This window comes from Hoplias malabaricus, chromosome 16 (assembly GCF_029633855.1).
Source record: "Hoplias malabaricus isolate fHopMal1 chromosome 16, fHopMal1.hap1, whole genome shotgun sequence".
Lineage (NCBI taxonomy): Eukaryota > Metazoa > Chordata > Actinopteri > Characiformes > Erythrinidae > Hoplias > Hoplias malabaricus.
In genome coordinates, this window is record NC_089815.1 from 15,179,100 (window position 1) to 15,191,837 (window position 12,738).

General features: G+C 38.0%; 1 protein-coding gene across 1 annotated transcript in view; it reads right to left on the reverse strand.

The window, feature by feature from the left end:
- si:ch1073-396h14.1 (disintegrin and metalloproteinase domain-containing protein 10) overlaps positions 1–12,738 on the reverse strand; it is a 55,343-nt gene that overhangs the window by 19,524 nt on the left and 23,081 nt on the right. The window lies entirely within an intron of this gene.

A 12,738-nucleotide genomic window follows, 5' to 3' on the forward strand; every position in this document is an offset into this window, starting at 1 on the left:
ACAAAAAAACAGAAAAAACAATTCTGCATATGTTACTGTACAAAATGTTTTAATTTATGATGGATAAAAATCAAATGTGGCCTGATCACAGTTATGGCTTTTTAAATTTAGATTTTCCAATATATTAAGTTCAGTACATAAATAGATAGTGTAGTACAATAAGCAGAAAAATATAACAGCATGCAACCATAAAGAAATGGCATGTGCCTCTACACACAAAAACATTGTTACATTCACAGGTTTTTGACAGGATTTGACATCAGTGAAATCTGAGAGGTTTTACCTTCTTAGATTGTTCAAATTAAGAATGATTCTTCATATCATTTAAAACTTTCCCAGAAATATTTATTCTGGCTTTAATTACTATTGATTTTCCCTCAAATATCTTTCAGTTTTGATTACATTACTGTACACTAGCAGGTGGGCAATATATTACTAATAGCAAACCATCCAAACATTTGTAGACATCCCTTACTATGAGTGAATTCAAGGTGGACCCATTGTGGAAACTGATCAGCTTAGAATATCATGACATAAAATGTGATGCTTTTGAGCAGCTATGCATGAACTTAAGCTTACCATGCTCAATGTCAAATATGGGCTACAGTGGTATGAAGCATCCCAGCATGGGCCTTGTGGAGCAATGTATCTTGCATTCTTTAGAGTGTTGAAATACTGTTTGGGATGAACTGGAGCAGCATTTGTGAAATTTTCTATCATCTTGTGTAAATCCTTCACAGAAATGTAGAACCTGTTACTGCAGCAAAGGAGAGCACTGAAACCAGGGATGGACTGGCCATCTTGCATACCGGGAATTTTCTATTTATATATATATGTGCTATTTGGGCCTACAGTCCCTTTTTTAAAATGAATTTATTTATATCTGACCAGCACATAAATCCAGTAGATGACGATTGACACTGGGCTAGCCCAATCATATTGTTATATATCAACATCTTTTGTGTTGGTCCTGCCTGCGTATTGCCTTCAGCAACAACAATAATAAAAATAAAAAATAAGTAAGCGCAAGAGTTTGTTTCAGGGGCTGTGGTGCAGCAGGTAGGTTCGCAGTCACACAGCTCCAGGGACCTGGTGGTTGTGGGTCTGATTCCCATTCTGGGTGACTGCGAGGAGTTGGTGTGTTCTCCCCATGTCCATGTGGGTTTCCTCCGGGTGTTCTGATTTCCTCCCACAGTCCAAAAACACACGTTGGTAGGTGGATTGACGACTCAAAATGTGTCCGTAGGTGTGAGTGAACGTGTGAGTGTGTGCGTTGCCCTGTGAAGGACTGGCGTCCCCTCCAGTGTGTATTCCTGCCTTGCGCTCAATGATTCCAGGTAGGCTCTGCACCACAAACCTGAACTGGATAAGCGGTTACAGGTAATGAATGAATGAATGTAAGAGTTTTTTTTCCCAACCACTGGCTGTTGAAACACACTGGTCTGCGGCCCATTGGTTCTTTTCTTTGGGCCAGCCTTGTGTCAGTAATCATATCATGAAACACCTCTATGGTGTCAAAATAGGTTCTAAAGTTCTGAGAACCAAAAAACAGAATCCATAACCAATAAATGTCATTTTATATTTGAGAAAACTTTAATATTGAGAATTATAAAAACAGGTTTGTAAGCAGAATATTTCTGTATTAATCGTATATTTTAAGTTTAATATTCTTGAAGGATCTGTTTTTTCGGTTTCATTCCGCCTTTTTTCAGTTGCGCTTCTCTCAGTCTCGCTTTAGCCTCCAGAAGTTTCTTGCTTTTTACTTTTGACTGTGTCAGGATTTAGACTTCAATTGGCTGCAAAAGTTAAGCCCCGCCCACCCAGCAAATTCTGCACACCCTAACCCTGATAGCAAAATGACTCTAAGCCTCTATGAGGAACTGTGAAATCCTAAAAGACTTAATTGTTAATAAATATTTGATATGGCTTACCTGTGTTTGCCGGTTGGTCTTTTTCCAATCAGGGTAAGATTGCCGCGCTCTCGCTGACTTAGCGGGGTGTGCAGAATCAGCTGGGTGGGCAGGGCTTAACTTAAGCAGACAAGTTGACTGTCTAGATCCCGACCCCCTACAAAAGCGAGAAACTTCTAGAGGCGAAAGCGAGACAGAGAAGCACAACCGAGAAAACTACTTTTTGGAATTATTTCATGTGTCCACTCTCACTGATTCCCGTTAACTCATTGCATGGCTTAAGGTACATGGTTTTATAGAGTTGCAAAGTTCATATACACATTCAAGAGACCGAGAAGACAGAAAAGGTGGCCATTATCGAATGTGGTGGGCCTGTGAAGTCCAAAATGCCAGGGCCGAGCAACAATATCATAGGTGTGTTTGAAATTACCCACTACTCACTATTCCCTACAGGTAGTACACAGGGCACTTTTCGGCACACAACCCACGAAGCAGATACTGACGTGCATGCACGCTCCTAGATGCAGCTCGAATTTAAGTCGGAGCAGATTGTAAACACACTGGGTATTTCACACTACGCTACTTTTTTGTCGATTTTAACACACCACACCTTCCCAAACCCCCAAGCAAACACACAGCTTGCGTTTTCTAGGAAACACGGATAAACACGAACGTACAAGTCTTTGCGGTTATTGTTTGCGCTGCTGTTTGTATAGATTCACAAAGGGAAAAAACATTTAAAAATGGATGTCAAAACTCGGTCAGCGCTGTCTCTACACACTTCACCGGGAGCTGGAGATTAGCTAGGAGAATGACACATAGATAGTTGCGGCTGCGTTCCACCTTAAATGGTTCAGAAACTGTGCTAGCGGTGGTGCGCGCCAGTGTTGCGTCATTTAAAGTGGAATGGAAAATTAGAGATTAGTCTCAAAATACAAATTTCAGACCGTGAGACACAGATTGGGATATATTCATTTGTGAAACATATTTGTGACTTGTGTTTAATTTGTGGATTAACATTTACGCATTTGTAAAGTATTGTATGTGTAGAAATATAAACTCCAGTGACACAGATATTGCACAAATGCAAATTGATGGATTTCTTCACACAGCACATTGTGATAATGTCATCCATTCCAAGGCAATTTTTCTAGGGGGATGGCAATGATAGGGGTTTGTAATATATCTGCTTCCATTCATTCTCTGTAACCACTTATCCAATTCAGGGTCACGGTGGGTCCAGAGCCTACCTGGAATAATTGGGCGCAAGGCGGGAATACACCCTGGAGGGGGCACCAGTCCTTCACAGGGCAACACAGACACACACACAGACACTTTTTGAGTCACCAATCCACCTGCACCGTGTGTTTTTGGACTGTGGGAGGAAACCGGAGCAACCGGAGGAAACCCACGCGGACACGGGGAGAACACACCAATCACAGACAGTCACCCGGAGCGGGAATCGAACCCACAACCTCCAGGCCCCTGGAGCTGCGTGACTGCGACACTACCTGCTGCGCTACCGTGCCACCGATATCTGCTTCTAGATAGATTAATTTAATCATCTTAGTTGGAAACAAATTTACTGAGGAGCATATTCAGTGTTCAGCTAATTTATCTATAGTGTCTGTAAGAATGTAAAGTTAGGGATAACCCAAGAATTACAGCAGCAATATTATTTACATTACATTTAGCGGATGTGGTAGATGCTCTTAATCCAAATTAAATTACAGCTTTTCTATTGTTATTAAAGGTAGGCTAATGTAGGGTTAGGAGTCTTGCTAGTGTATCTTAATGGTTTGTGGTGCTCCTCCCTTACTCAAGCACTAATGCTTCATGGAAGGCAGCAGCATTCCCCACTACTCTATCCCAACCCCTGCTCTGCTTATACAAAAGCAATTCATTTTTTGTCATACTCTATATAAGGATGTTGGATAATTAATTCTGGAACACAAATAGCACTTAAACTCATCCAAAATGTATTTGATGTTGCTCTGTTAGTCCAGTTCCACTGCTCCACATTCTCAAACATTTTTAAAACTTTTCTAGCTGAAAAATTGCATTGAGGCATTTGGTGCCTTAATTTAATGTAAATTATACAAGCCATTAATGCACATCATGAGTCCAATATGGGTGAAGGTTGTTTATGAACATTTGAATATACTGTGTAGATTTCTTTTGAAGGTCACATTGTTGAGTTAAAGCCTACTGTAGTTTTCATAAAGCTGTAATTAAATCAGAAACCTCTGTTTTTAAGGGGGTGATATTAAATTATACAATTACATTAAGTGACACTATATTATAATAAACATGCAAATGTGTGTGTGTGTATAGGATAAGTAAGCTCTTTAGGCTGGAGTTGGGGATCCTCAGAACATGTTTTTAATTCATAAGAAACCTGAAGTATTTAACACAAAGTGGAACAATATTGAAAAAAATGTATATAATGTAGTTGTTTAATGCTTGCTAATTGCTTGCTATTGTATTTTTTTGGGGGGTTGTGGGGGGGCTCAGCACGTTTTTTTGTACAGAAGTGTACACATTTTAGACCAGACCCACTACTTCCTAAGACTCAGCTAAGTCTTACAACCTAAGACTTTGCAACACTGCTTAATCAGACAGCTGGACAGCGTGTGAATGTTCTACTGCACTAATGCTTTTCCTGGAAAGTCCATTGTTGAGTTCCTCCATTCCTCTATTTGTGTGTATCCCTTGAGAGTTGCTCCACTCTAGAATGCAGCTGAATGAGAAGAATGATCTCTTTCCTTTACACAACAACCACCTCCACACATTCACAGAAAACACAATTCAGAGAAAATCGAGGCAAATTTACTTAACAGAACAACAGCCATGGGAGGGGCAAATGTATGTTGTTCCATTGTATTTACTATAGTATTACTACATGCATTCCATTAAATCTCAAGTGATGCTCCAGCTGGGAACTAATTGTGTACACAGTATAAAGAGCTATCAATGGGTTGCAGTCACCTTTTTTTAAGCTGTGGGTGCCATATTGAGTACCGATTGCCTGGTTTCATAGTGCAACACTTATGCAAACAGATGGGAAAGACGGATACATTTGTATCATACACAGCTCCTCTCTCTAAACTAGAAATTCTTAGAAAACAGGGCTTAAAGAATAACACAGTGTCACATAATAAGTATCATTGTCCTCTGCTAGCAATAGTAACATTTTGCCGATGGAAACAACATTTTAGATTAAAATGCATTTTTTCTGCTTCAATATTTGTGTTGTTTAACTGGTGTGTGTGTGTGTTTTTTTTAGTATGACTATGAGCCTAGGCCCTCTTTTTTTATTTTAACTTTTTTTTTTTTTACCTCATTACAGGGTAAATAATTGGATCCTGTTGTCCCTGCACAATGAGAGAACAGATTCTTGGATGACAATATTATATTGTAACTGTCTGATAACTAAATAATTTCTCTGATTTGGTTAATTTAGGAAAAACCTAAATGTCTCTCTAAATCCTCTGTAGGGCACAGTGTTAGTTAGAGTATTAAATGGTCTCTGCACTTATAGTGCATTACATGGGAGAAATATATTTATTCAGCTATAATATTAACATTTCCTTGTCAAATTAGTGCACTGCCTGTGTTTAGTATCTTTAGTATTATTATCTGTGTTGTGCACTAGATGTAGAAAGTATGGTGCTATTGGGGATGCAGCTTGAGCTCCACCCAGCCCATGGATAGGGGTCATATTATGATGGATTTGCTGAAGCAAAATAATATAATAATAATAATAATAATAATAAGTTAAATTTATATAGAACCTTTCACAAACCCAAGGCCGCTTTACAACCATAATATTTAAAAAATTAGGAGGAAGAGATATCCAGAGCTTGGGGGCAGAGACACTGAAAGACCTACCACCCTGAGTAGAAAGTCTAAAAGAAGGCATAGTAAGTAGCAAAGTGTAGACTTAGAAGATCTAAGACTGCGAGAGGGACAATATGAAGAAATATAATCAGAGAGATATCTAGGAGCCAGACCGTGTACAACCTTACAGGTTAGAAGAAGAATTTTATATTTAATCCTAAACTCTACAGGAAGCCAATGCAATTGATCAAGTATGGAGTGGTATGAGTTCTACGCTTGGTGAAAGAGCCCTGGCTGCTGAATTCTGGATATGCTGACGATGTAATGACACAGAATTAAGAGCTTGGCCACATTAATATGTTTTGTGCCACTGTAATGTTGTCATGCTGAAACTATGACCATTTATCATGCTATTCTGGAACTATTTTTCTTTTAATTATGCCACACTGTTTTCGTGCCAAGACAACCAAATCGATGAAGTTAGAATACAATTAAGTGAACCTCTGGGATTAGGACTCAGGGATTTTCAAGTGTATAACCTTCTGTGTGAGGGCAGAAATGACAAACAATGCAGCTTTCCAGCATACTTTAAAGAAAGAGCTTGGATCAAACCCACCAGACTCTTCTAACTGTATGAGTCAAACACGTGTTGTCCTGTGTGGGTATCCTTGGAAATGCATCTGATACTCTAATTATAATAAGGTTTTTGGATCAATGGCAATATGACAGTTTATTCCAAATGAGGACAATACAAGACACACGGTATGTCCAAAGTTTTAGAGACAGCCCTGGAAAAAGCATTTGACATGTGCTTAATGATTCCTTTGACTGGTCAGAAGTGTTTGTTGATCTCTGAACAGTACCCACCCCTTGCTCTGCAGATGTACAGATCAATCCTGCACCTCACCTATTGAGAACATTTGAGACTTGTAGCCGCAAATTTGAGCAGATGTAATCATGTACTTGTGTTTGTGCAAGACAAATATCCAAGGAAAATAAATCAAAAAACTATTTATTTGTGAAAAAACGTTCTACAGGTGTGTAAATCATTTCACACATTAACAAATTGATTTGCAAATGCGCGTATATTGTCCATGGTTTCATGTTGTTTGATATGAGTGTTTGGATGTGTTTTGATCCATATTCACAGCTACAAGTATAGCAAAACTGAGATCGTATTATTTTTTGTACTTGTGTTTGTAGTTTTGGATTTGTGCACCTGCAAAAAAAATTGTGAAGGTGTAACTATTAAGATATATTTGTAAGAAGAAAAAAAAATCATACAAGTTTGCAATTCCTAAAGAGTATTTCTCTGTGGCTATACATTTACTGAATACCATTGTCACAGGTGTTAGGGTGTTTTGCTTCAAATGTACCTCCATATACCCCCCCCCCCCCACAACAACAGGAACAGGAGTAATGGAGCATCACCTGAATACATTTGGGATGAGTTGAAATGGTGATTGCAGACCAGAACTATACTAATTGCCCAATATCTGTATCTGATCTAACATGTTATTATGGTTCAGTGCTGTTAAATCTTCACAAAAATATTTCAGCACATAGTGTAAACCTAAACAGAAAATCAACCTAAGACCCTTAATTTAGAAGAAACCTGGCTACATAATCTCTTTGTGTGCAAAGTACTTTTGCATTTATCTAAAAATAATTAGCATTAAGACATTAAAAAACTAGCTTAAAAAAAGAAAAAAAAAAAAGTTGAATAAGGAGCCCCACTACAAAAACATCCGGTTATTGACAATGAACTTGTGTTTCACAATTTGTCAGTTAGTGAGTGCCAAAATTCCCCCACCAAGCACCCCCTAAGCAAGTAAGCAAGGCTTTGAGGGTATAGGATAAACAAAAACAATTGCCTTTAACAAAGTGTGGCAAATGAGGGGCCATTTTTAAGGTGTGCTTTTTATTTTACTTTAGATTTTTACTTAGGCAACCAATTCAAAATAAGGAATGCAGTCATTAATTTTCCTCGTAGCTTAGATGATAGAGAAGTGGGGGGTGTGGATGGAAGACGACTTTGGGTCTGGCTGGCTAGAGGATCAGGCCGCATGCCTCACTCGTCACATGCCACTATTTGCGCAGGCTCACACCCCTCTTCTGAGCCAATCACTAAGCTCCCACTAAGCACCAAAACAAGGTCACCAGAGTACAGCATTGTGACCAATGGTGAAAGGTCTTTGAGGAATTAAGATACTACAACAGTAAAAGCAAGAGCTGCTTTCGGCTTAACTTCTGAAGTCGGCACTTGGAACTCTTTAATTCCTGAAAACGGTCTATTTTTCAAATATATAAATGTAAAAAAATGCATATTATATCTTTCAGAAAGAAACATAATTAACAAGAGGCATGTTTCATTCTGAGAGTCAGAGCGCTAGCAATGATGACCCACCCATTAACAAATTTAGTGTTGTGATAACAGCATGGCAATCCAGTAGCTCTTACTGGAGTATTACAAGACACAGCTGGTTTGTTTTCACACTAAGCTTGAAGACATGACATGATCCAATGTAAGAGAGCTAAGAGCAGTGAGTAAAACACTTTTGACTGTTTGTAATGAACATTGTGTATAGCACAGAATAACTTAGTCCATACAAACAGTCCACACAAAAATTAGTCCAGCAGCATATTTCAGGTCTTTCAGTTCTGAGCAACATCTAATGCTGGGATCAGACTACACAATATTTTTGTCTTTCACAATGTTCACTATGTCAAATTAGCACTATAAATTTGTTCCGTGTCTTGGTCAGGAGACTGGCAACACTAATGTCACGGACCATTCTTTGTTCATTTCATTGCGTGAGTTTAGAGTTTCCCGGGGAGGCGGGTCAAGAAATTGTTCATCATGGCTACAGAAGCACTGTGTGCACTGAAAACACAATTGTGGACCTGTTCCTGTGTGTTTCAAAGAGGAGAGGCTAGACTGTCTGTCCTGCAAAGAGAACTTGATGTAACGTGTTAACATATCAAGAGCATTTCCTCAGTTTCGTTTTCTCTTGTCTGTGTTTACTCTGTGATCTTATTGGACATTGTCAAGGAACATGCTGTAGGGTATGTCAGACTAGGCAAAAAGATAAAAAAAAAAAAAATTATATTGCAGTCGCGGGGCGTCCCAGATGCCATATCACTGATCTTTGATTATGTCACACTACACGACTGTTACTCACCCCCGGCACTCATATTTGGTTCCGACACTGGTAGTTTGTCAGACATGAAAATCAGGCCAAATTCGAGCTACATTCATGAGGTCTGATCCTGGCATAAGGAGAAAATAGGTAGCTACAGTAAACTTTGAGTGCTTTATGCTGCCCCAAAGCACTCCTCAGAAGCTCTTATTCGTGACTTCGAAGCTCTGAATCAATGTGTGTCTTTACTAAGTAAAATTCAACAAATTACAACTAAAAGATTAAATTAAGCTACTGCTGGTCAAAAGACATGTGTATTGCAGGAAACAACTTGTCATCCAAAGAAAAACATGTATCTCTAAAATAGTAAATTTATAAGAGAAGGACCTTTACTTTCAAAGGAAATCACTAAAAGATTTTATTTCAAGTAATTCTGGAGCCTTTCTATTGGTCCATTCATCGTGAAGTTTTCCCACAAAATAGACTGCTGCTGTGTTCAAATCATTAAATTAAAATGGACAAAAATGCAGATGCATATTTTCCTTTGTACAGCAACCATAGGGGAAAGCTAACAAAATCCCCTGGTAAGTGTGATGAGGGTGATGTCACTGTTTGCCTTCAGCCAGATAGAAATAGTTTTAAAGCTTAGCATGACAATAAACACACAATTTTGATCATTTTGAGTAAACTTTAAAAAGGCTTTACATTAAAAACAGTATTACGACATCAGTTAGGTTGACTGTATGTCCTCTTTTCAAGGCCTAAAAATGCACCCAGTCAGGATTTCTACATCGCCAAAATGTACGGGATATACAGCTTTTGCAATCTTCAGTATTCCCCCATTCCACTGCTTGTCTTACACCCTAAGGTGTTTCTTGAAGTGTGCTCTTTGATGATGTTTGATAATGTAGTTGAAGGCTGAGCAAAAGGGACACAAGCATTCCAGGAGGCATAGAGATGAGACACACTTCTCGTTGTATCCCTTCAGCTTTGTACATCACTACATCTTAATTGCCATCCACCATGGTTTGCAGCCCAGCTATGTTGAACATTAGTGTTTTGCTAATGACTCGAAAAGAAATTTGTTAAAATGTTCTTCATATGTGGAGACATTTCTGTGACCCATGAGGCTTGAATCTTTGTGCCTTACAAAACTGAAAGTCATTTGATCCATTAGCCCACACCAGTACACTGTTCTGAAGTGATTACCTTAAAAAGACAGAATATCAGGAGTGGTTTGCTCAGTATTTACAATAAGTGTGACAGTAAACGCTGTGACAGGAGATACCTACATTACATACAACTCTATTGTATTAATCAGATATTTAAATAGAAATGCAAGTATCTCTAAATATATAGCTGGTAATGTTCTCTTCCTTTAACAAGTATGTATTACTTCTGGCTAATAAAATATAAAGATGCTTACTTGCAGAACATAAAAAATAGAATAGTGAATAAACCCATCCTTCCATGATCATTAACTGTCATGGAGTTATATCATTTGTTATAATGTGTTATAGTTTATTTGATATTATTATTTATGGCCTAATGTTGAATGGAATGGAATATGATTATCTGGCCATAAGGGCATTTGTTAGCTGCCTTGTTATTAAAGAATATATTTTTTTGTATTAACGTTTAACAACATGGTTGCATTTGTAAACTGTTTACACCCTGACCTTATACACTTAACCACCAATTAATTTAAATTATGTATATAATTTCAAGTATTCCATAATATAATTTAATGTAACTGCCTCTGAGGAAACTGCAGAATATTATAATGCCCTGTTCTGAAGTATTTCCTGCACATTTGAGTTAGGATCGCTTCCTGTGAAGGAGCTACAGAACACTATACAACAATGCTTTGCTTCCTCTGAGGCAACGAACACAAAGTGGAATAGCATATGACTGCTGCCTCTGAGGAGGCAGAGAATTATGTCGCTTTTCCACTGCATGGAACCTACACAACTAGACTCGACTCAGCTTGGCTCTTTTGCTTTTCCAAAAATGTGGGACAATTAATATTTAGTTAAAAACTAATAGTAACTTGCACTTAATAAAAAAGACTTTATGTAGTTTGAAATCAATTTGAGCTAAATTCAACAAATTTGATACAAAGTGTTGATTGCAATTTACACAATTTTGGCTGAATAAAATTAGCTGGGATATGTTGAATAGAATTTATTCATATTTTATCAGTAATGCCAAAGATCCAGAAAATGTAATATATTTTACTCATTGGGAGGTCTTTCATTTTAATCATACACTTCTGCCAATGCATTTTGAAACTTGTGGACACCAGCATTATTGGGCAGCTTTTACATTATTAATAGGGAAAGAACAATTTTTATCTACAATTGTGTGTTTTGTTTGAGGCGCTCTTAAATGTGGGGACACGCAGTTCTAAGCTCTGCATTTTTTAAGGTGGATCGTTGTGTTTGAGGGGGAAAAACGACAGTTGTTTGTATGTGGATGAAATTTAACTTGTCTGTAAATTTTTAATTCACTGATTATATTACCAGAGACACTCATTTGTAACTCGAGATGTTTAGTTTGTAGCACTTTCAGTAATGCAGTTAGCCATCTCCGGAGTTTGGAGGCATTTCCACCTTAACTGATCCGAAACAGCAAAACCATGGAGCAGGAATAGAGTAATCCTCATTTCTGTTCATGGTTTTCAATCTTTTGGAGTTCTTTTCGTTGTCTAAAAAACACCAGATGCCTCTGCTATGAGCAGGGAGAGAGAGACCTAGGTAACGGACTGAGACGGTTTATTTACAAACACTGGTGCTTCGTAAACACAAAACCGGTTTCGAGCACACAGACTGGAGAGATAGCAGATGGTAAGGAACAACATTTGATTAAAAAACAAAGTGTTTTTGTGATTACAATCCTGAATTACGGTTTTAAGAAGCTGATGTTTTGCTTTCTGTTGTTTGCATGTCGTTTCATATGTCTGTTGACGATATAATGAAGCCATGACAGGACGCTCAGTCTCTGTCAGAGTATACTTTCAAACTGTCATTACGCTCAGTCTCTGTCAGAGTATACTTTCAAACTGTCATTGCAGCACTAGCTAGCTCACTCTTACTTAATACATAGAGTTATGTTTGAATGCAGAGTTCAGCAAATTAGAGGACACTGCACACCACGAAATCAGAGGCAATGATTCGTCTGTTTACTAAACATTTAACATTTTACATATTATGTTACCATACCATACTCAATATATACGAATGCATTTTTTCATAATATTGTGTAGGAACATCTAGCTAAATTTGTTTTTATTTTTAATATCTTTGGTTTCCTGCTAAGTTTAAAATAATCTATTTCCCAATAGCATTTTCTCTTTTCGCGCTATATGATGGTTTCTGTTAAAGTAGACCATTCAGATCACTCTTAATTTTTACTGCTTTTGTTATTTCTGTGTCAGAAATGGTGTTATATTTACTGTTTGATTGCTGTCACGCCCTCGTCTCGTCATGTCTGTTTTCCCCGGCCATGTGCTCTTTTAGCACATGGCTATGTTTGTTATTGTTCTAGTCCCGCCTTTGTCCCGCCTTCTCGTCTGAGACATTTGTTATCCTGCCCCCTCGTTATCAGTCCTGGTGCATCTTGTCTGTGTCTTGTATTTAAGTTCCCTTGTGTCTCTCCTGTTTGTCGAACATTTCACCTTTGTGTTGTACTTGCTGCTCTGTCTGTCTTACTTATTTCTTATACCCTCCAAGTCAGTCTTTGTATCTCTTTTGTCTCTTTGTCTGTTGGTGAGTTTACTTGGTTTATGTCTATGTTCAAGTTTAGTCTGTTTAGCTTTCTGTGTCTGTTTAGTTCTAGTTGTTCAAGTG